Source organism: Antechinus flavipes, chromosome 3, assembly GCF_016432865.1.
Source record: "Antechinus flavipes isolate AdamAnt ecotype Samford, QLD, Australia chromosome 3, AdamAnt_v2, whole genome shotgun sequence".
In the NCBI taxonomy this organism is placed as follows: Eukaryota; Metazoa; Chordata; class Mammalia; order Dasyuromorphia; family Dasyuridae; genus Antechinus; species Antechinus flavipes.
The window spans coordinates 394,083,717-394,106,495 of NC_067400.1; positions in this window are offsets into that span (position 1 = coordinate 394,083,717).

A 22,779-nucleotide genomic window follows, 5' to 3' on the forward strand; every position below is an offset into this window, starting at 1 on the left:
ATCTAAATTGGTCTACTTGTTCAGTCCCATACCAAACTGCCAAGAAATTATTTTATAGAGCTAGAAAAATATAATAACATTCATTTGGAAGAACAAAAGGGCAAGCATATCAAGGAATTAATGAAAAAAACAAAATAAAAAGAATTTTAGCCTAGCAGTACCAGACCTAAAACTTTTATTACAAAACAGCGGTCATCAAAAACCAATTGGTACTGGCTAAGAAATAGAGCAATGGATCAGTAGAACAAATTAGACACTCATGACATAATAATCAATGACTAATAAAAATAAAAAAAAAGCAGTGGTTAATTAGGACAGAAATAAAGTACAGGATTTCATGAAGAGTCTGAGCTCTGGAGAAGAGGGGAAAAGGTTTTCTCTTGCATTAGAGTGTTTGGGGGATAGCTGGGAACTTCTTATAAAACTAACTATTCTTCATATCTGCACCTTGGAAGGAATATTGAAGTTTAAAAATAAAATTTAAAAGAAAAGGCATTCTGTACTGTTGCAGGAAGGAGCTATGGACCATGGTCTGATCTGAAGGGAAGTATGGATACCTCTAGACTAAGTGTAAGTCTCATAAAATACAACACAGAACACAATTGTCTGAATTCTGGATCTATAATTAGTTGATGAATCCCAAGACCTTTAAGGAAGAGGTCCAAGCCAATCATGTTTTTACTGTGTGAGCTGCATTGATGAGCTATTTCAATAGGATTTTCTGTCATGATGTAGAAACTTCTTCATCCTAGAAGCTTATACCAATCCTGGACTACTTCTCACATTAGAAGCACCCTTTGTCTCTTGTAACCTCTCTCTCTGATTAGATTATTCCTTATTAAATTTCTATTTTAAAGAGCATTTTTTCAAGCTTTTGAGTCTCTTTGAGCTCTGGGTAACTTTGGGATTCTAGCTTCAAGACAAAAAAGTGATACCAATCCCACTTTAGGTTGCTGAAGAGGTAAGATTCTAGGAAGAAGCGGACACGAGAGAAGGTAGCAGGCTTCATCATGTCCCTCTCCCCAGCTTGCCATATTAGAGACTTTAAGAAATTTCCCCTTGGATAAGATCTGGAATTTTTTCGTTTGGTTGAGCTGGACTGTCTTGCTTCCAAAGGGTGGGGTCCTTCACTCTATATTGTCTGGTATATATTCTCCAACATATACTTTCTCTGATTTCTCCTTTGCTATCAACTTTGGGGTTTCTTTGTTATTTACTATGTGTTCATTATGGAATTAGTATTTGGTGGGAAAGAGGTTAAGGTGAGAAATAAAACTCAGGTTCTCCTTTCTGCATTAATGACCAGTGATAAGAAGTAGCCTGAAACTAGAAACTATATCCCCTAAACTGATAAGGGGGTAGATAAGACATAGTTCTTTTCCAGTACCCCTCTCTCTTAAGAGAGCAGAATGGCCAAACTTCTGGCTACAATCTCCTGTTACCCTCCTACCAAGAATTAAAGTCTCCCTTGGAAAAGTGTTAGGGAAAAAAAGCCAGAGATTTCTATTGTGCCTCTCTTCAGACCACACAATGGCACATTCATGCTACATGTCGGGGACAGCTTATAGAATTAATATTTCTTTTCCTGTGATGGCAAATAATAAATCAACCTGAAATACTTTAATAACCTTCTTGATAGAAACCATGATCTTTAGCTTACTCAACAAGCTGCCCAAGAACGAAGGTGATTTCTAGTATATCCTTGAGAAGTGATAGAAAGTGAATAAATCTGGCTATGTCTAATTACTGACTGTTCCCCCTTTAACAAACTGAAGACTAGGGCCCTAATAACTCTGATGAATGAACTAGTTGTATTCTTCTCATAATGTTAACCTTTTCTCATCATTAGGCAGTAGGAGGCAAAGTGAATAGATCACTGGCTCTAGAGTCGGAAACATCTGAGTTCAAATCCATTCTTAGAAACTTGCCACCTGAACAAGTCACTTAATCGCTCTTTCCTTCCATGTTCTTAACTGTAAAATATGGATATTAATAGCACCTTCCTCCCAGGATTAATGGAAGGAATAATACTGTATTTGTAAAGTACTTAGTATAGTTCCTGACATACAACAGACACTTAATAAATGGTTTTTCCCTTCCCTACAGTCTCTGAGACTCTTGTTTTTTGAGTTAAAATAAACTGAAATTAAACTCATATTGCTTTATATATAGTTTGTGCAGGTCTGCCTTTTTCTTTTGTGAATTCCCCATTCTCAGGTCTTATAACTTCAGTAAAGGATCGGTATAGTCTCTATTCCCACTTCCTAATTACTTTTTTTTTGAATTTTTAAAATTTATTTATTATAGCTTTTTATTTATAAAACATATGCATGGGCAATTTTTCAGCATTGACCCTTGCAAAACTTTCTGTTCCAACTTTTCCCCTCCTTTCCTCCACCCTTTCCCCTAGACAGCAAGTAGTTCAATACATGTTAAATATGTTAAAGCATATGTAAAATACAATATATGTATACATATTTATACAGTTACCTTGCTGCACAAGAAAAATTGGTCTGGAAAAAAAGTAAAAAAAACCTTAGAGGGAAAACAAAAATGCAAGCAAACAACAACAGAAAGAGTAGAAATGCTATGTTGTGGTCCACATTCATTTCCCATAGTTCTCACTCTGGGTGTAGCTGATTGTCTTCATTACTGAACAGTTGGGACTGGTTCATCTCATCATTGAAGAGAGCCACATCTGTCAGATTTGATCATCATATAATCTTATTGTTGCCATGTATAATGATCTCCTGGTTCTGCTCATTTCACTTAAATGTCAGTTCATGTAAGTCTTTCCAGACATCTCTGAAATCATCTTCCCTAATTACTTGTTGATCTAATTAGTTGGTGTCTATAATTCTATCAAAACTTTTATTCCTCTGAGTTAAATATTTTCTTCTCCCAATATCCTCTTTCAAAATAAAAAAGACTTGTGGAAAGATATCACTTTGAGCTGGTTTGCTATGTTTTCCACATCAGTATGAATGAGTTTTAATTCTCTGCCATAGGAAGAGTTTGAGCAATATGATGGTATGAATGTGGAGGGGAGATAAAGAAAGGAACAGGAATAGCCAAAAAAGAAAGAAATGAGCACTTCCTAGTCAATTGTGCTCCAATTTGGTGAATATCAAAGCTCTTTGGAACTCTTGGCTCCACCTTCCACTATAGTTGATGTTGTGGACAGTAATCATGCTTCCAATGAAGGTTGTTCTAAATGACCTTTGAAGTTACTTTCAGTTCTGAGGAACTCTCATTCTACATTTTAAGAGAGAGTGGTTTAGTATTGTATACAATGGTCTAATATTTCAAAGGTTGAAGGCTCAGTTTCATGATAGGCCTACAAACAAAGGTTGAATAATCAATGAAGAAAATGTAGTTCTCAGATTGTGGTGCATTGGCTTCTGAAGATCTTCAAGACTCTTTAGAGAGGTCCTTGAGATAAAAAGTACTTTCATAATTATACTAAGATGTTATTTACCTATTAAAATCCTCCTCCCTTTTCCAGCTATATGTCTGCGAGAAACCAAATTTTCTTCATAAGCTTTAACCAAAACAGCATATTGCAAACACATTGAATACAGAAGCAGATATGGAAATCCAGCTGTCTTCTATTAAGCCAAACATTGAAGAGATTTGTAAAAATATGTAAAATAATTCCACTACTCACTAGTTTTTTTTTTTTTTTTTTTGCTTTGGAATATATAATTATTTTTATTTAAAAATATGTTATCTATGTTAACATTGTTTGGATTTATTATTGTTATTTTAAAATTTCTTTGGGATCTTCAAGTTTTAAAAATATAAAGTATCTGAGGCTGGATTCAAACTCATTACTCTAAGAACAAAAATTTTAAGATCCATTTTTATAATGAAAAGAAATAACTCTCTTGGCTTCAGTTTTTTCATTTGTTAAAATGGGGGAGGAATTGAGGGGAAAAAAGCGTGTGAACTAGAAGGCCAATAACCACTAGTAGCTAAATGTTTAGTGAGTACAACATTGGGCCAGGAAACAGGAAGATCTGATTTTATATCCTGCCTCAGACACTTACTATCTATGTGACCCACAGCCAGTCACTTAAACAGTTTTCTCAAATGTAAAAAATAGAAATAGTAATACCATCTATCTCCCATGAGAATCAAATGAGATAATATTTGTAAAGCATTTTAGCACTGTGGTTAGCACAGAGTACATGCTTAATAAATGTTTATTCTTTTCCCTTCCCTTCCAACTCAACATTTTTGTGATTCTGTAACTCTATAACTCTATATGTTGGTGTGCAAGACCACCGGTCATTTTGTTTCAGTACAATGACTTCCTAAGTCTATCATTATCACATCTCATGCATTTGGGTTCACCCATAGATGTTCAAATTATAAGTAGTAAATCGTATAGCCTTTTTTCCCCTTGGCTTCATCAGATCCTGACACTCCACAGGTAATTGGTATTGTGATTTTGTTTCTCAGCTGTTGACATCTGAAACAGTTTCTTTAAATAGTACCTCACCTGCAGGTACTGAATAATCCTACACCAATCTCTAAAGGTTGTCAGAATGTGCTTTCTTGAAATTTCATTACTTTGTGGGAAAAATGTGAAATCCTTAGTACAACCACAGACATTTCTAGGTTTATTCTTTGGAGAAAAAAAGTTCTATTTTTAGTGAGAGACAGCATATATTTGCTTTAAAAGGTTTCTTTCAGTTCATATAAGCACAATGTCATTGAAAAGAACCAAAATTTGCTCTTTTCCCCTCACTACTGGAAACAATTTATTGTTAAGGTACATTCCTCTGCAAATTCATTCATAATTTTTCATGGCAGGAAATACTCATTTCTTATTATCCATAAAGAAGTAATAATAATAGGAGGAAGGGCAGGGTAAGAAGGAGGAGTAATAATGGTAGTAGTAATGGTATTAGTAGTACTATTGGTGATGGTGGTGGCAGTTATTTTTATATAATGTTTCAGTTATCAACTAGTAGTTATTAAACACCTCCTATGTATCGATAACTTTGCTAAGCATTGGGGATACAAAGAAAAGAAGCTCGCAGTCTAACAATGGAGACAAATAAGTACAAACAAAATGGATATAGAATAAACTGGGATAATATCAGAGGTAATCCTTTAAGATTAAGAAGGACTGGAATAGGCTTTTTGCAAAACTTTAAATTTAGGGATATCCTTTTTTAATATCTCATTTTTATACCCACAATAATCCTGGATTGATCATCCCTGTTTTGCAGCTGAAGAAATTGTTAAGAGGTTAAGTGACTTTTCCAGAATCATATACTAAAAAGTATCAAAAAGAAGATTTCAAAAAATAGGGCTTTCTGACTCCAGGTCCACTGCTCTGACTACTCTACCAACATATCTTCATAATCATGTGCTAGGAAAATGCTTTTAAAAATGTATCTGAAGTACACCTAAATCATTAGGTCACTGCCAAGTCAATCAGCTAGAATGTCCCTTATCCATTAGAAGAGAGTGATTACATTTTTATATTCCCAATAAAAATTCCTTTAAAAAAATAACTCTGGAGGTGGAGCCAAGATGGCAGAGAGTAGACAGGTGTAAGGTCTGTGCTCTTCCTGGCTTCGCTCAGATCAACACCAGTTTAAATCTCTGCATGGGTTTTGGAGTGACAGAACCCACAAATATTTGGAGTATAACAAATTTCCAGCAGAAGATATTTTGGAAGAAGTTCAGGAAAGGTCTATCTCAATTAGGCAGTGTGTGTGTGTGTGGGGGGGGGGGGGGTGAAGAGGGGGGAAAGAGGAAATTAGACCAGCACAGGTGTAGTGCAGTGCAGTGCAGGGAGACTCAGGATGGAAAGGCTTCTGTATGCTGGGAGAATCTAGTAGGAGGCTCCTAATTAAAACACAGCAGCATTTGCTACTCTGACCTGGTTCAGAAACCAGTGCATCAGCAGATTAGCTATGAGACCCTCAAGACAACTTCAGAGCACAAATAGTGAGTCCCTATTGTCCAGCACAAAGAGAGATTTGGCCCTCCCAGCACAGGATGGAAGGCAACAACATCAACCCCAGGGCAGCATGAAGCTGCTGTCATCTGTAAAGGAAGCTTGTAACAATCTCCCCTTCACCTAAGAGCAGATCTCAATCTTTTAAAATGAGCAAAAAAAAAAAGCAAAAAGATAGCTTTTATAGACACAGGAAAGAATAGACGTCAAGCCCTGAGGACACTAAAAGTAAAACATCTCCAGATGAAGCCTCAAAGAATGATATAAATTGGTCTCCATCTCACAAGGTTCTCTTGGAAGAATTCAAAAAGGATCTTAAAAGAGAAATGGGAAAAGGAAACAAGATCTCTGGAAAAGAAAACACAGAAATTATGTGAAGAAAATCACTCCTTAAAGAATAGTTTTGGGGCAGTAAGATGGTGCAGTGAATAGAGCACCAGCCCCAAAGTCAGGAGGACCTGAGTTAAAATCTGGCCTCACTCATTTAACACTTCTTAGCTGTGTGACCCTGGACAAGTCACTTGGGGGGAGAAAAAGAATGCTTTCAGTGAAATGGAAAAAGAAAACAACTCCTTGAAAAACAAAATTTCTGAAATGGAAAAAATGTCCAATGAACAAAACAACTCATTTAAAAGGAAATTTTAAAAACTAACTGAAGAAAATAATTCACTAAAAATTAGAATTGAACAAAATGTAAACAAATGACACGATGAGACATCAAGAATCAGTCAAATGAAACAAAACAAAAATGAAAAAAATAAAAGAAAATGTAAAATACCTCATTGGAAAAACAACTGACTTAGAAAATAGATTCAGGAGAGACAATCTAAGAATTATAGAGTTATCTGAAAACTACAATTAAAAAAAAAATAACCTAGACAACATCTTTCAAGAAATCCTCAAGAAAAACTGCCCTGATAGAACCAGAACCAGAGGGTAAAATAGCCATTGAAAGAATTCATCAATTATCTCCTAAAAGAGATCTAAAAATGAAAACTCCAAGAAATATTATAGCTAAATTCCAGAATTCTCAAATCAAGGAAAAAATACTACAAATAAGCAAAAAAAAAAAAAAAATTCAATTATCAAGGAGTCACAATCAGAATTACCCAGGATCTAGCAGCTTCTACTTTAAGGAACAAAGAACCTAGAATATGGTATTCTACAAGGCAAAGGAACTTGAACTGCAGCTAAGAACCAACTATCCAGCAAAATTTAGCATTATCTTTCAGGGTAAAAGATGGAGAAACTGAGGCAAGATAGAGATTAAATAATTTTTAATATTTTATTTGGATTTCTGAGAGGGAGAGATTGTGCTGGGGGCATGATGCCCCCAAGGCTGACGTCCAAAGCATCCTGCAGTTAATGTGAGTTCTCAATGAGATATTTATAGGTCTTAGCTCAGGTAGCTAAACAAAGGCAGGAGGTGGAGTCCAAACTCTGGTGAATGGGAATCTTTAGGCAGGGAATATCAGTCCAGTTCTGACAGGGTAGGGTGTAGGACCATAAATTCTTGATGACTTTTGGAGGAGTTAGGAGCCAGGAAGTTTGAACTCCCCCTTATCTTGAGTTTACACATTTACATTTATAACTTTAGAATAACTAGCCCTGAGTTATATAAGTCCTAATGAATTGGGGGGGAGGGAGGAGGAAGAGGGAGGCTGCAACTAAAAGGATTGAGGCAGAACAATTTAGGGGAACTGAGGTAGAACAATTTAGGGAAACTAAGGCAGAACAACTCAGGGAAACTGAGGTAGGACAATTTAGAAAAACTGAAGCAGGACAACTAGGGAAACGGAGGCAGGACAATTAAAGAAACTGAGGCAGAACAACTTAGGGAAACTGAGGTAGGACAATTAAAGAAACTGAAGCAGAACAACTTAGGGAAACTGAGGCAGGACAATAAAAGGGAATTGTGGCACAACAAGCTGAACAGAAAATTTGATCTTCAAATACAAAATTCAAAAGAAGCAGAAAAAGGTAAAAAGGGAAGAAAAACTATTTTTAAAGGTTAAAATATTTACGTCTCTATAGTATTTAACATATATTTAACCCTTAAAACTGTATCTTTGTTAGAATTATACTTAGACATTATAAGTATCATTTGACTTTATTATGATGATATTAAAAAGAATCTATGGGTGGAAAAGGGATTGTACTAGAAGAAGAGGGAAAGGAAATAAAATGAGGTAAATTACATCTTCATGTAGAAACAAAAAAGGCCTATTATAGTTGAATAAAAGAAGGGAAAGGGATGAGCACTGTGTGGACCATAATCTCATCCAATTTGACTCAAAGAGAGAATATCAGACATATTTAATTTAATATAGAAACTTGCCTCATCCTAAGATAGGGAAAAGATAGGGGAAGGAAAAGTGAGGTAATAAAAGGGAGAACAAAAGTAGAAGGGGAAAAGGATAAGAAAGGGGAAAGGGGTTATAAAAGTGGAGGGCAGATTGAGGGAGGTGGTGATCAGAAGTAAAAAAAAAAAATTAAGCCTTCCATCTTCTCTGGAAACTAAAGCTATTCTTAGTTTTTCAAAGATTTTCACAGGAAGTAACAATTTAGGAACCTTAAAACAATTATCAGCCTTGTCTGATTGAATCCAACATTTCAGGTCCTGATGCCTTTAGCAACTAGATAGAAAAATAAATAAATGAGTAAGTAAACAAAGAAAGAAATAAATGAGTGGGCTAAACAAAAGAACAAGCTATTTACCTTGGAATAAAAGGATTAAATCTGGTTTGAATGATTTCAAGGATAAGCTGAATTTGACCATACACTGAAATCTTGGCCTTCAGTATTTCAGCTTTAACAAGAGAAAACCTCAGGGTTGGGGAGCTGCATTTAGTAAGATTTGGTGACTTGGGACCCGAAACTTATTTTTTTCACTTAAAGTACATATTATGGTTTCTTGTTCAGGTTAAAAACTTCAGAAGCTGTTGGAATTTGTTTTTAGAACTTCAATAATGTATCTGATAAATAAATGGGTACAAAACCAATTTTTTCAACTAAGCTGGCAACCTATCAATCAATTTACAAGCATTTTAAAAGACTAAGTTCCCACTGGAAATAGAAAGAAAGCTAAAACAGTCCCTACTTTCAATAACCACACATTCTTATATGTGAGACAACATGAACATATATAAACAAAAGACACACAGAGAAAATATAAAGTAACCTTGAAGAAGAAACATAAAAACTAGGGGGAGGGAAAAGAATAGAATTTGAAAAGATCTCAAGCAGAAGGTCTTGCTTGAGCTGAGTTTGATGGAAACTAGGAATTCCAAGAAACTGAGGGGAGAAAAGAGAGCATTTCAGGTATGAGAGACATCTGGTATGAATGGATTAGAGAAAGAGTATGGGAGAGAGGAGAGAAGTAAGAGTGGATAGAGGGGTGTGTGTGTGTGTGTGTGTGTGTGTGTGTGTGTGTGTGTGTGTGTGTAAGAAAGAAAATCAACACACTAGACCATAAAATCAATGCAGGAGAGCAATAGGAAATAAGGCTGGAAAGGGAGGATAGGCCCAGGATGTGAAGGACTTTAGAATCCAATTTATTCTGAAGGGCAATAAGAAATCACTAGGGTTTACTGAATAAGGGTGATATGATCAAATCTGTACTTTAGTAAAAACATCTATGTGGAGGATAAAATAGAATAGAGAGAGGCTTATGAAAAGAAGAAAAATTAGGTATCCATTGCAAAAGACTATGTAAAAGACCTATACTTATATAATAGCTGTTGAAAAGAAGGAAGGGAATTATGCAAAAGTTGTTGGAGAGAAAGAAATAACAAGATTTGGCAACTGATTAGATAGATAAGAGAAATGAGAATAAGATTTTGAGTTTTCACACAGTCGTTTTCAATCATGTCCAAATTCTTCATGATCCCATTTGAAATTTTCTTGTCAAAAACTGGAGTGATTTGCCATTTCCTTCTCTAACTCATTTTACAGATACACATTTAAGATACACTGAGGTAAATAGGGTTAAGTAACTTGCTTAGGGTCATACAGCTAGTGTCTGAGGCCATATTTGAATTCAGGTCTTCATGATTCCAGACTGATTCTGTATCCATTACATCACCTAGCAGCCCCAAGATTTTGGGTTTGGGATGGTAAATCTAGATGAATAGAAGAATGGTAGAGCTCGTGACAGAAATAAAAAAATTTGGAAGACTGAGGAGGTGAAAAGGGAGTGAAGAAAAAAGATTATGAGTTCTGTTTTAGATGTTGAGTTTGAGATTTCCTACAGGATACTCTCTAAGGGAAGAGAGAGCACTCAGGAGAGGCAGATATCTTGATCTGGAAGACATCTGCATAGAAATGGTAATTAAGCACATGACAGCTGATGAGGTCACCAAAAGAGAAATAAAGAAAAAGGAGGCCCAAGAAAGAGCCTTAAAGCACACCTGCAATTAGGAGTGACATGGATGATAATACAGCAAAAAAAAATCTGAGGAAGACTAGTCAAACAAGTAGAAGCACTGCCATGAAAACTGCCACGAAAAAAAAGAGTGCCTAGGAGTCAACAGTATTGAATTCCATAGAGTAAGCAGCAGGTTGTTATTGTTATTATTTAGTATTTTCCATTATGTCTATCAATCAATCTACAAGCATTTTAAAAGACTTAAGTTCCTACTAGAAATAGAAAGAAAGCTAAAACTTCTCTTTATGTTCCCATTTGGGGATTTCTTTGCAACGATACTAGAGTTTTTTGCCATTTCCTTCTTCAGTCCATTTTATAGATGAAGAAACTGATGCAAACAGAGTAAAATGATTTGCCCAGGGTCACACCACTAAAAAATTTCTGAGGCCAGATTTAAACTCCAAAGACAAGTCCTTACTGATTCCAGGCCCACTACCTTATGTCCATAGCTGTCCTTTAAGAGACATAAGAATTGAGAAAGAAAAAAGAAAACTATTGATTTTGGAAATTAAGAGATGATTTGTAACTCGAATCAAAATTTTAATTGCATAATTAAGTTGAAAGCTAGACTGTCAGTGGTTTGTAGGAAAGAAAAGAAGAGGAAAGGGATATACAATGTAAACTAGTGGTATTAAATTCAAAGAGAAATGGACACTTTTGTGGGTTGCAAATTGATTTGGAAAACCACTTAATAGCATTCTCTATGTTCTATTGTATTTTTATTTGTCTTGTTAAATATTTCCCAATTACATTTTAATCTATTTCTGCTGCAGTGGGATTGGGAGCCACATGTGACATTTCCCAAGTATTTTGGCTGGGAAAGTGAGAAGAGAAATCAGTTCATCTAGCCTGGAATAGGAAGATATGATGAGGAAGCTATATTGGGTTGGGTTGGGATTTGCTTTTAAATTCAGATTGAGTTGGTCATGCTTCAACACAGTATGGGAGAAATAAATAAAATATAGCCATTTCACAAGATTGTGTCTCTACTACAGTGCAACTACATCTTCAGAGAATCTTAAGTAAACAAATCCAGTAGATTCCAGATTAGGGGAATGGAAGACTTTATTTTACTTTCCATGTAGCTTTTACTTGAGTTCTGGGACACTACCTGTATTTAATACTAAAAGTTTTCATCAGTTCCTTCCAAAACAAAACAAAACTGTGAATTGAGCAAAATGATTTTTCACATAATATCTTCTATTTTACAACCCCCCCAAATAGGAGAAAAAACAAGGGCTGATTGATTTTTTTCACCTTTCAGCTAGTTTGGGCATCCATTACATAGACCTAGTTTATCAATCAATGAATAGCTATCAGCTCCCTCATTGTATATATGGTACCATCAAAGACACACTATGAAGTCATTGCTTTATTTGGCTGGCTTGGGTCATCAGGAAGTACAATGAGAGATAGCAGAGGAAGGATTGTTGAATTAGGAGGGGAAAAAATACACATCCCTGAAGCATTAGGGCAAAGTTTAGGAAGAAGCAGATTATTCTAGATAAAGAGTCCTTTTGCTCAAATCCTTGCTCCTATACTTCCTTGATTTTCTTTAAAACCTCCCTTACTAAAACAACAACAAAACAAAAAAAAATTAAAAAAAAAAAAAAAACAACAACCTCACATATATACACATACATCTTTGGTCTCCAACTTCTGCTTTTTTAACCCCTTGGATTTGAACACTCTAGAAACACCACTTCTTGACTTAATCTAACTTCTTGTTTATAATCTCATTCGGATATGGATTTACAAGTCTCATTTTCTCCAAGAAATTTCTTTCAGGTCTCTTGGCTTTCCTTATCAGTAGCAAAGGATACAGCTACAACACCCTTAAGAGAATTGGCAAAGCTTATCTGGGAAGATAAATATAGTGCTCCCTGGACCTCTCCCCACTATAGCATGTTCAGATAGATTTGAAGCAAGCAATGGAAGTTGGGGGTCATTTTACCTCTGGGAATGTGTGATAGAGGAACCTTTTTCCCCATTTCAGAGCATGTGAAGTATTTCCAGATTTTAATCCAACAAATGAAAGCTTGGTGAGCTTTTGGAAGCACCAAGATTATAATTTGGGTCAATTTTGTCTCTTGATATTCATTCACCTTTATAGACACACTCAATTACTGACTCAAACTCACCTAAATTATCAGTTCTTCCCAGAACCTGAGTCAACCAGAAAACCATATTTCATTTCAGAGTACTGTGCATAACTCCTAGATCATCATCAGTCATCTTGACCATTGTCTTACCACTGGACTTGGATGATTCTGGAGAAGAGTGTGAGGCTGATAACTGCCTGTAGTTCTGCCCCACTCATATCCAGGTCACATGCAAGTCAAGATATCACTGCTGTGATGTCACTGGTCCTTTTTGAGAACAACTATCCCATTAGTCATTTATGGTCAGAAGAAGGCTCACCACGGCACCATGTATTGGATTGAAAGGAGGCAGGAAATAGGGTTTATGTTCTGAAGTGGAAGAAGTATCCCTCCATTATGAAAGCTCAGAAGCAAACCAAGCCAAAGTCACTGTGTACTTTATTAGAATGCTTACTGAGTCTGGTTCCAAGGTTAGGCAGGTGAGGGAGGAGAGGCAGGGGTAGGTGCATAGGGCAAGCAAAGCAGTAGATCCTACACAACGCATAAACATATGAAAAGTTAAAATTAGTATAGCAGAGCAACAAAATGGAGAACTAGACTTTTATTTTAATTCTCATTAGCTCTAAAATCTGTCCAAAACAACAATTATATGCCAAAAATAAAGTGACTTCAGCTGTTTCCATGATCTAGGACACCTAGAAACTGAAAGAAAATTTTAGAAAAACACATGAATGTCAAATACTGGATTTTATTTGCTTGTAAAGATTATAGGAAGCCACTAGAATTTATTCTAAACTCATTCAGCACCTCTTCCTTCATCAACAGCCATGGTATTGTACTCGCTGATTCAACAACCCAACACAAAGATTATTTAAAAAAAAAAAAAAAAAAAAAACAGCCCTCCAACCTAATACTCTGATACCCTCTTCCTTCATCCAGGGTCATGGAGATAAAGTTTCCAGGCTATAACAATGGTATGGTAGCATTCTGGGCTGTAAAAGGTCTCTTCAGGAGTATATGAGTTTTTTCTTGTTGTTGTTTTTGTTTGTCCTTTGTTCTTAAAGACAATCACAACATCAGGGAGATGATGCTATGACTTGCAAGTGAATTGGATTTAAGAGAGGGAGAACTGTGCAAAGTCACCAGCTTCACTTCCAACTATTTGGGTCCAGAGGCAAAATATAGATTACCTATATCCCCTAGACGCAGTGGGAGACTTTGGCCTTTTTAAACTAAGGTCTTTAACAGGTAGAACTCAAACCCACAGCCTTATTCACCTACTCTCATCTCCTCCCATAGCCTCTGGGACCAATATACAGAAATCAACCCCATAGCACCACCACCCATGCAGTGTATCAGATTGCATAGACAAAGTAATTGGCAGAATAGGAAAAACTTGACTCTATGACAAGACTCATCAAAGAAGTAAATGAGGGAATAATTAATTGAAAATCTAGAAGAAGGGAAGCAAAAAAATAATGTTGAAAGAAAATATGCTCACTATGCAAACAAAACATATTGAAGACAAGATGTACAGAGTCAACCTTAAGATTATATCTCTCATAAAAAACACAACAGGAAAAAAAAAAAAACTTAAAACCATAAGAAAGTAAACAATAGAAAAGAACTGCCCAGAAGTTCTGAACATAGAAAATAAAATTCAATTGAAAGAATTCACAGATTGCTTCCAATGGGAAAAATCTGCAAAAAGGCTGCAAATCTCAAGATACTTAGTGGTTAAATTTAACTATTTAAAATCAAAAACTAGTTATGCAAATCATCAAGAAAAAGGAAAGGAAATTCAAGTAACACAAGACTATTCTATAATCACTAGAAAATGTAGGAGGGAAGGGAACAATGTGTTCTGAAGAGGAATAGAGCTCAGGATGCAGCTCAGGGTGACCTACTCTGCAAATTTGAACATAATTATAAATGAAAAAGATAGACCTTAAGTCATAAAAAAGCATTTGAAACATTTTTTTAAAGAAAACCAAATCTGAAGCGATTATTTGTTTCTTGAACAGAAATTCTTGCAACAGAAATGCAAGATAAGTAAATAAAATGAACCAGCTAAGCACCACAGTGATTACAGAGAGATCAGTTTAAAAAAAAAAAAACACCTTTTTTCCCCCCCTAAGAAAATAGGGGTAAAGGAAGAAGTCAAATAAAGATAACAGTGAAATAGGACATTTTGGACAGAACATGGTGACACTCTACCTACAGATAAATGGATGATTTTTTTGGAACTCCATTTAAAAAAGGGGAGAAGTAATTAGGAAGGAAAAAAATAAGGTGTGATATGTTTAGACCAATAAGTGATAGGATTGAAGGGAAAGAGACCTCTATAGTATCTCAAGAAGAGATAAACCCTTCAATGAATTGAGTGAAAAGTAAAAAGGCAAGAAAAAAGGGAGACCTTTATTTGGTAGTGGAAGAGGTCTTCCACTATTAAAAGATTATTTGTTTTTTGAAAAGAGACATTCTGTGAAGGGAGTTAGAGACCTTGTGCTGGAGGATTTGTTGCTTGAAAGAATCATTCATTTTACCTTGGGATAGGGGAAAGATAAAACTTCTGGTTTCAAATGGCATCTTAAACATGGCTCTAGGGAGGAGATTTTTGAGGCAAATGGGGAAAGAAGATTACCAGGAAAATGAGATAGACCAGTGGAGGCCTAAATAATCAGGAATGTGGAGAAGGAATCTTACTATGGGACAATGTACCTTATGTCTTCTGAAGGAATTGATAATTGTTCTGGGATTGATGCACAATGCAAGTAGGGAACCTACAGAGCAAACTACAAATCAATAACAGGAACTTCTTAGAGGAGAGAGCCCAGAATGGATACCCCAGACATTTTAATCCTTGAGGAACACAGAATAAAAAGTACAGCCTTTTTATTATTTTATAAGAATCATGAACTGGAAAATGAAAGTCTAGAGTAGACAAAGAGAATAGATAATAGCAATAATAACAGAAATCCTCCCTGGAAAGGGACACCAAAAAAACAAAAACAAAAACAAAAACAAAAACAACCCACTAATAAATAAGACTAGTTAAAGGGAGAAGAGATAAAAGGGCAATGAATTTAACAAACTAAAAGGAGAAAAATAGGGAAAGAATTAAATAACCAGATAAAAGTAGAAAAAAGAAAAGAAATTAATAAGCAAAGATAAACTGGAGAAATAGAGAACTGTATTTACAGCCACAAGGACAGAAAATGTTAATTTTTAAAAACCAATATTAAAGATAAATAGAAGACAATATAAGTTGAATCCTTATAATTTTTAATATGAATAGATTAAACAATCCAATAAAATGAAAAAGAATGACAGATGGATAAGAAAACAAAATGGTACAAGCTGTTGCTAACAAAAAATATGTATTTTTTAGAAAGACAAACACAAAATAAAACTAAGGGAATGGAAAAAAATTTTCATTATGCATTCAGTGAATTTAAAATATCAATTTCAGATATGCTGACAAAGCAAAAACAAACATTCAAAAATTAAAAAGAATAAACAAAGAAACTACATTATATTCAAAGGAACTACAAAACAATATCAGTAATAAACTTATATTCTACAAATGTCTTAGTATCCAAACATGTTAAGAAAACATTAACCGAATTAACTGTAAAAAAGTTATGAACAATAACATAATAATAACAGAAGGCTTCAATATCTGTGGTGTTCTTCTTTTTTATAATATATGATGGTTCTCTGGGAGCAGGTTTCTCGGGGAGGTTTTCTGGAGGCAGCCTTAGTTTCAGTTCCAAGTAATAATCACTTCAAACGCAGCCAGGAGTTAAAATCCAGTCTTTTATTGTGTCCTTCAGTCTTGAACTTCAGCCCCTAGCTCCCTCTGAATGTCTCCAGCCAGCACAAAGGTGGAATATGGAATGAATCTGTCTTTGCCTCCGAGAGTGGGCTTCTGTCTGGGCTTCTGTCTGGGCTTCTGTCTGGGCTTCTGTCTGGGCTTCTGTGTTTCTGTGTCTGGCCCTGAGAGCTTCTTGCTTATATGCTGTACACTGAGTACACACCAATCATTATATCACTGGGAAACCATTATTTGTTGTAGGATTAAATCAATTCTAAACTAGATTTAAACATTATCTCCTCAATTCCATTTAGTACCTTGTTTCAAGTTCTGGCCGATAACATCTTCTTGGAGGATCAGATCAATCATATTGAACCATGATAAATTAGATAATTATTGTCTCTATCAATTCTAATGACAACACTTTGTAAGGATTCCAACAAATATCCTTCTTTCAGATTTTGATAAATCTAACAGAAAGGTAAACAAAAGGAAAATACAAAAATGAACAAATTTTTGAAGAAACTGGAGCTAAGACTTATGGCATCTTCTAAGTGGGACTACAAAAGAACATGCATGTTTACTATTTCAAATGTAATACATTTGTATTACAAATAAATATAAAAAGGCAGAAATAGTAAATATATTTTAATAAAGATAATAAAGCAACAGAGACCCCAAGAACAAGGAAATCCTAAATAATGAGGGGGTCAAAGAATAAATCTTAAGAACAGTTAATAATTATGTGAAAGAAAATGATAATGGTGGAACACAAGATCAAAATTACTAGAATGCATTAAAAGTAGTCGTTAAGGTAAAACAATAGTACAACAATTAAATGACACTGTCATACAAGAATTTTAAAGGTCACGATAGACTAATTATCAAATGGCTGGTATAGATATAGATGTTCTCAAGTTTTTAAGCATTAGGTATATGAAAAAGAATGCTGTTCTTAAGAGTCAAATACAACTAATATTCAAATCCTATCCTCCCACTCCTTGACAGTGAAATAACTGTAAGAATGCAGGCAATTGCTTCACTTATCTAAGCCTTTATTTCCTCATCTTTAACTCATTAATTCATAATGTTTGCTTCACAGAACATTATGAGAATTAAAAGAAATATTTTTAAAGTAATTGCAGTCCTTAAAGCATGTTAGTGTTAGGTATTAGTGTTGTTGTTATAAGTTCAAAGAAGGAAGGAATCACTGATGTCATTTAGTAAGCATTTAATAAATGCTTGTTTAACTGATTTTCTGAGTGACTGGCTAATGAAAGGCTAGATAAAATGGATTAGAAAAACTTCACAAAGAGAAAGGGACTTAAGCAGAACTTTATGGATGGATAAGCTTTGAATAACTGAAAAGGAATGAGGAGGAGGTAGGCGATAGGAGGTAAGCCATATGAACGAAGAAGGAGAGGTATTAAGTCACAAGATATTTTTGGAGGACAGTGAGCAATGGGTACTTTTTGGGGAGCATCAGAAGAAAATACTAGATAAGGAGAACTGGAAGTGAGAAGTCTAGTCTTGATCCTGTAGACAGTAATGAGCTACTCATGGTTTTAGTGCAGGGAAGCAAGGAATCTAAGGCATTAAAATTAGGCAGAGGTAAAATAAGGCAAGATCTCTAATCTAGTAGCTTTTAATAGGAGATACTGACTGAAAAATTGTCCAAATTTACTCAAGATTACAGATCTAGAGTTGGAAGAGACCTTAGAGATTATATAATCTAACCCTCCTTACTTTGCAGATCATCTTCATGCTGAGGGCCAGAGACTCAATGTCTTGGCACATAACATAATAGTATATCATTCACTACTACCAGATTATTCTCTTATATTACCAAAATTCAAAGTAAGGTCCTCTGACTCCAAATCCCATACTCTTTTTACTTTACTGTAATCACTGCCTCATACTTTAAAAAATAATTGTAGCTTTGCAAATTGAAATTAAGCAATTCATTGTAAATTGAATACTTCTGGAAGATTCTTTGATTCTGTCAAGCTGTCAAGATGTTACATATACCAGAATGTAGTATATATTTTCCATACTTATTGTGTTCTCAGTTTGAAGAGTATGATAATTCATCACAATGATCATGAATGCTATAAACATTTTTAAATATAAAACATTTTAAAAATGTTTTTATTTTATTTTTCTCAATTAAATGCAAAAAACAATTTTAGCATTTTTTTAATAATTTTTGAATTCCAAATGTCTTTCTTCCTCCCATACTTTCCCATTTATTGAGAAGAAAATCACTTTAATATAGATTATACATGTGCAGTCATGTAAATTTTTCTATATTTTTCTATTTTATTTATATTCATGTTATAGGTATTATTTATTTTCATTTATTTATAATATATATTTATATTTATTACATTTATTCATATATTTATATTAACCATGTTGCAAAAAAAAAAATACAGATTAAAAACAAAGACAAAACTAGGAAAAATAAAGCTTCAATATGTATTCACACTCCAGAAGGTAAATAACATTTTTTGCTATAAGTTCTTTGGAATTGTCTTTTATCATTTTATTGTTGAATATAGCTAAGTTGTTCACTATTGATTATCATTACAATATAGCTATTATTGTATACAGTGATGATCTGGCTTTGCTTACTTCTCTTTGCATCAATTCATATAAGTCTTCCCAGGATCTTCTGAAATCATCCTGTTTGTCCTTCTTTATAGCACAATAGTATTTCATGATAATCATACCACAACTTGCTCAGTAAGTGAATAATTGATGGTTGTACTTTCAATTTCCCATTTTTTGCCATCACAAAAAGACCTATTATAAAATATTTTTATACATATAGGACCTCTTCCTTTTTATTTGATCTCTTTGGGATACAAACCTAGGAATAGTATTTCTGAGTCAAAGTCTATGCACAGTTTTATAGCCCTTTGACCATCCATCCAAATTGTTCTACAGAACGGTTGGGTCAGTTCCCAACTACACCAAGAGAGGTTTTTTAATGTCTCTAAAATTTTCTTTTGCTGTTATTTAAATCAGCTTGATAAGTGTGAATGTCACCTCAGAGTTGTTTTAATTTGTATTTCTTTAATCAATATTGATTTAGTGCTATAATAATGTTCACTATAATTATAATTATTATTATATAAATATTGCTTTTTTTGTACATGTCCAGATCTGTGATTAAATCATTGAAATAGAATTTCTCCTATGGAAATTCCTTCTACCTATGTAGACCAATTCATCAGCAATTCTGTTTGTTTGTCCTAGGTTTCTGGGACAATGAGAGCTTAAGTGACTTATCCAGAATTGCAGTTTATGTCAGAGGAAGGATTTGAATACAGATCTTCCTGGCTTCAGGGCTACTAGGTAACACGGTAGATAGAATATCCTGGGCCTGGAATTGGGAATATTCCTCTTCCTGACTTCAAATCTGTCCTCAGATAGTGACTAGCTATGTGAACCTGAGCAAGTTACTTAACCCTGCTTGCTACAGTTTCTTCATCTGTAGAATGGGTTACAGTAAGAAATGGCAAAACAGTCTAGTATCTTTGCCAAGAAAAACCTAGATGAGATCATACAATAACAAATTCCTGGCTTCAAAATAATCTTTCTACCCACTATACCAGAAATGTCAAATATACCAGTGCAGAGAAACCAGATTAATGGTAATTAGGAAATATTTAACAAAATAAATAAAAACTCAGTTGAACATGGATAAAGTTAAGATATAGTTTTCTAAGTCAATCCATGGACCAACAGGGATCTTTATGCATGGTTTAGTGGGCCTCATGTCTATGACACCACAGCACTACATCTTTAACCATCTTTATTAGAGCAGTACTAAATAATTGCTGAGAGCCCACCAGACAATTGTAGTTCCCTACAATTCAAGTATGAAATATTTAAAACTTCTTAGCCAGTGCCTTTGACACTGAAATTATCTCACCTTTGACCCTGGAAGAAGCTACCATTTTCATTATATCCACCTCAAAAACTTAAATACATGAATGGGGTGTGATGGGGTTACTAGTTCATGGCTCTTTCCAGTTAAATTCCAGCTCAACATTTTTGCCAAGGACTATAGAAAATAGACCCTAAACCTGAAAGCTTGAGAGATCCTCTTGTCTCATTCTCTCATCACCCTGTTTTCACAATCTCATTTGTAATTATAAAAGAACTTCCAATATGTATTGTTTCATTTCTTATTACTAATTTTTTCATTAAAAAATCAGCATATGACTCATCAAAATGTCATTTAAAAAAAATCAGGCCTCCCACAGCACATGGGGCCATAGCAACTCTCTCAAATAAATCAGTTGAGTTTTATTATAGTTGTTAGTCAAAGATCTTCATTTTTATCTTGGCACTAGGACAAAAATATGGAATACAATATCCAGATGGCAAGTAAACAACATTATTTCCATTCTCAAGTGGAAAAAAAAAAGGCATGACTTAGTTTCTACAAAAACAAAGCAGGCTCAGGAAAAGGACATATTTTATAAGACAACTTTGACTTCAGCTTATAACAAATATATTATGTAAAAACAAAGTATAGGATTATTATTTAACTTCATGGGTACTTCTGAATTCATTATTTAAAAATCTGTTCTTAACCCTTCAAAAACATCACTCAGTTTAAAGTGATCCTGATTCAATGATATATGAGCCAAACAATGAATTTCCAAAAACTGATGAAGGAAATCAGGTTTCCAGAGGCAGGAAAAAAAATTGTCTTTCTTCTTCACTTCATATATGATAATAACAATTACTAGTACTTATATGGCACTTTGTGGTTTACAGAGAACTTTTCATATATCATCTCATTAACTTTAGATCACAGTAGGTCACAATTTAGGTCACAATAATTTTAGAGGTAGGTGCTTTTATTATCCCCAATTTAAAGATGCAAAAATTGACTTACCCATCAGGTTCCACAGCTAAGAAGTATCTGAGGAAAGATTTGAAATCATCATGTCTTCAAGTCATTATTCTAACCAATACTTTGCCTAGCTCTTTCATGAAAATATCTTTTATGAATATATCCATCAGGTCATAGATGTGGAGCCATAAAAGATCACAGATGTCATCTAGTTAGAGAGGAAACTCATGAAAAAACCGAAGTTCAGAGACAGTTTAAATAACTTAGCTGAGGTTATACTGAGAGGAAGTAGCAGAGCCAACACTTTGAACCCAGGCAGGTCTTCTGATTTAATTCCAACTCTCATTTCACTGTACCATGCTGAAAAATAAATAAATAAATAAATGAATAAAAACCATAGCAGAGAGCAGGGTGGGCTATATGTATGTTCAACTGTTTTCCCATGTTCACATGTTTCTACGTGATAGTCTTATTTGCATAGAAACATGTCTGAAACAAAACTGAGACAGCTCTGGCAAGAATGAATCTTTCCTGGTACCCAGTTTGAACAAGAATTAAGGGGGAAAACAGGTTCTCAGGGTGGAGGACAAAAATTGTTCCTAACTATGATTAGGAATGGGATGAGGGAAGAGGGAAGTGAATTATACTGTATTTAAAGGAAACTCCTATAACACTTTAAGGATGAAATTGCAGAATGGTCTGCTACAATCTACAGAGACTAAAATATGCTTTTGAAGTCATTGTCAAGTATTTTTATTTTGCCTCTTATTTTTACTGTTTGAAAATAAAACCCCAAAAATCTCATAATTGGAAATCCTACTTATATCTAAAGTTAAATGAATATATCTCATAGAGGTGATATCACCAGTTTTTTTTTTCAGTCATCTGTATAGTGTTGACCCTCTTAGAAATAACAGTATTTATAAACGTAAGGGCTCAGTAAAATGTAAATACTCATCCTAATGCTTAAATTCAAGCTCACTCTTCCATTTGGGAGTTTTAAGTAAGAATTCTAATGAAAAGAAAAAGTGCTAATTGAAAAGAAGGGGGAGAAAAGCAGCATTTTTTATTTTTTCATGGGTCAGTATAACAAGTCATTTCCACTTAAAAACTTCAAATATCTTTAATTCCTTTTAGGGCATAGAGTCAAAGCAGGTAATAATAATAATGTTATCCAATTGTTTTTTTATAGAAGATCAGTACTTGTTCTCTGAAGCCTAACAATTATACTCTTTTTCAGCATTGACCTACTTTATTCTATATTTGTCATTAATGATTAATTCTTTTGGTCTAAGGCTTTGCATACTAACTCATCCTGAACAGTGTTTGATCTACATCATTCTAAGTTCAGCCTTTATTCATTTAACTGCCTCCCAATTCCCACTGAAATGTCTATTTTTGCTTGAATTTGGTCCTAAGAGATATCAGGTAATACATTTCAAGAGTGCAATACACCTCCTCTGGAGCAACACTTCCTGACTTATCCCCTCAGTCTTTAACATTTTTAATCTCTCTCTCTCTCCATGGGTTCTCTTTCTTTTATCTTCAAATATTCTCAAGTCAGTGGAAGTGATTAGGCACATA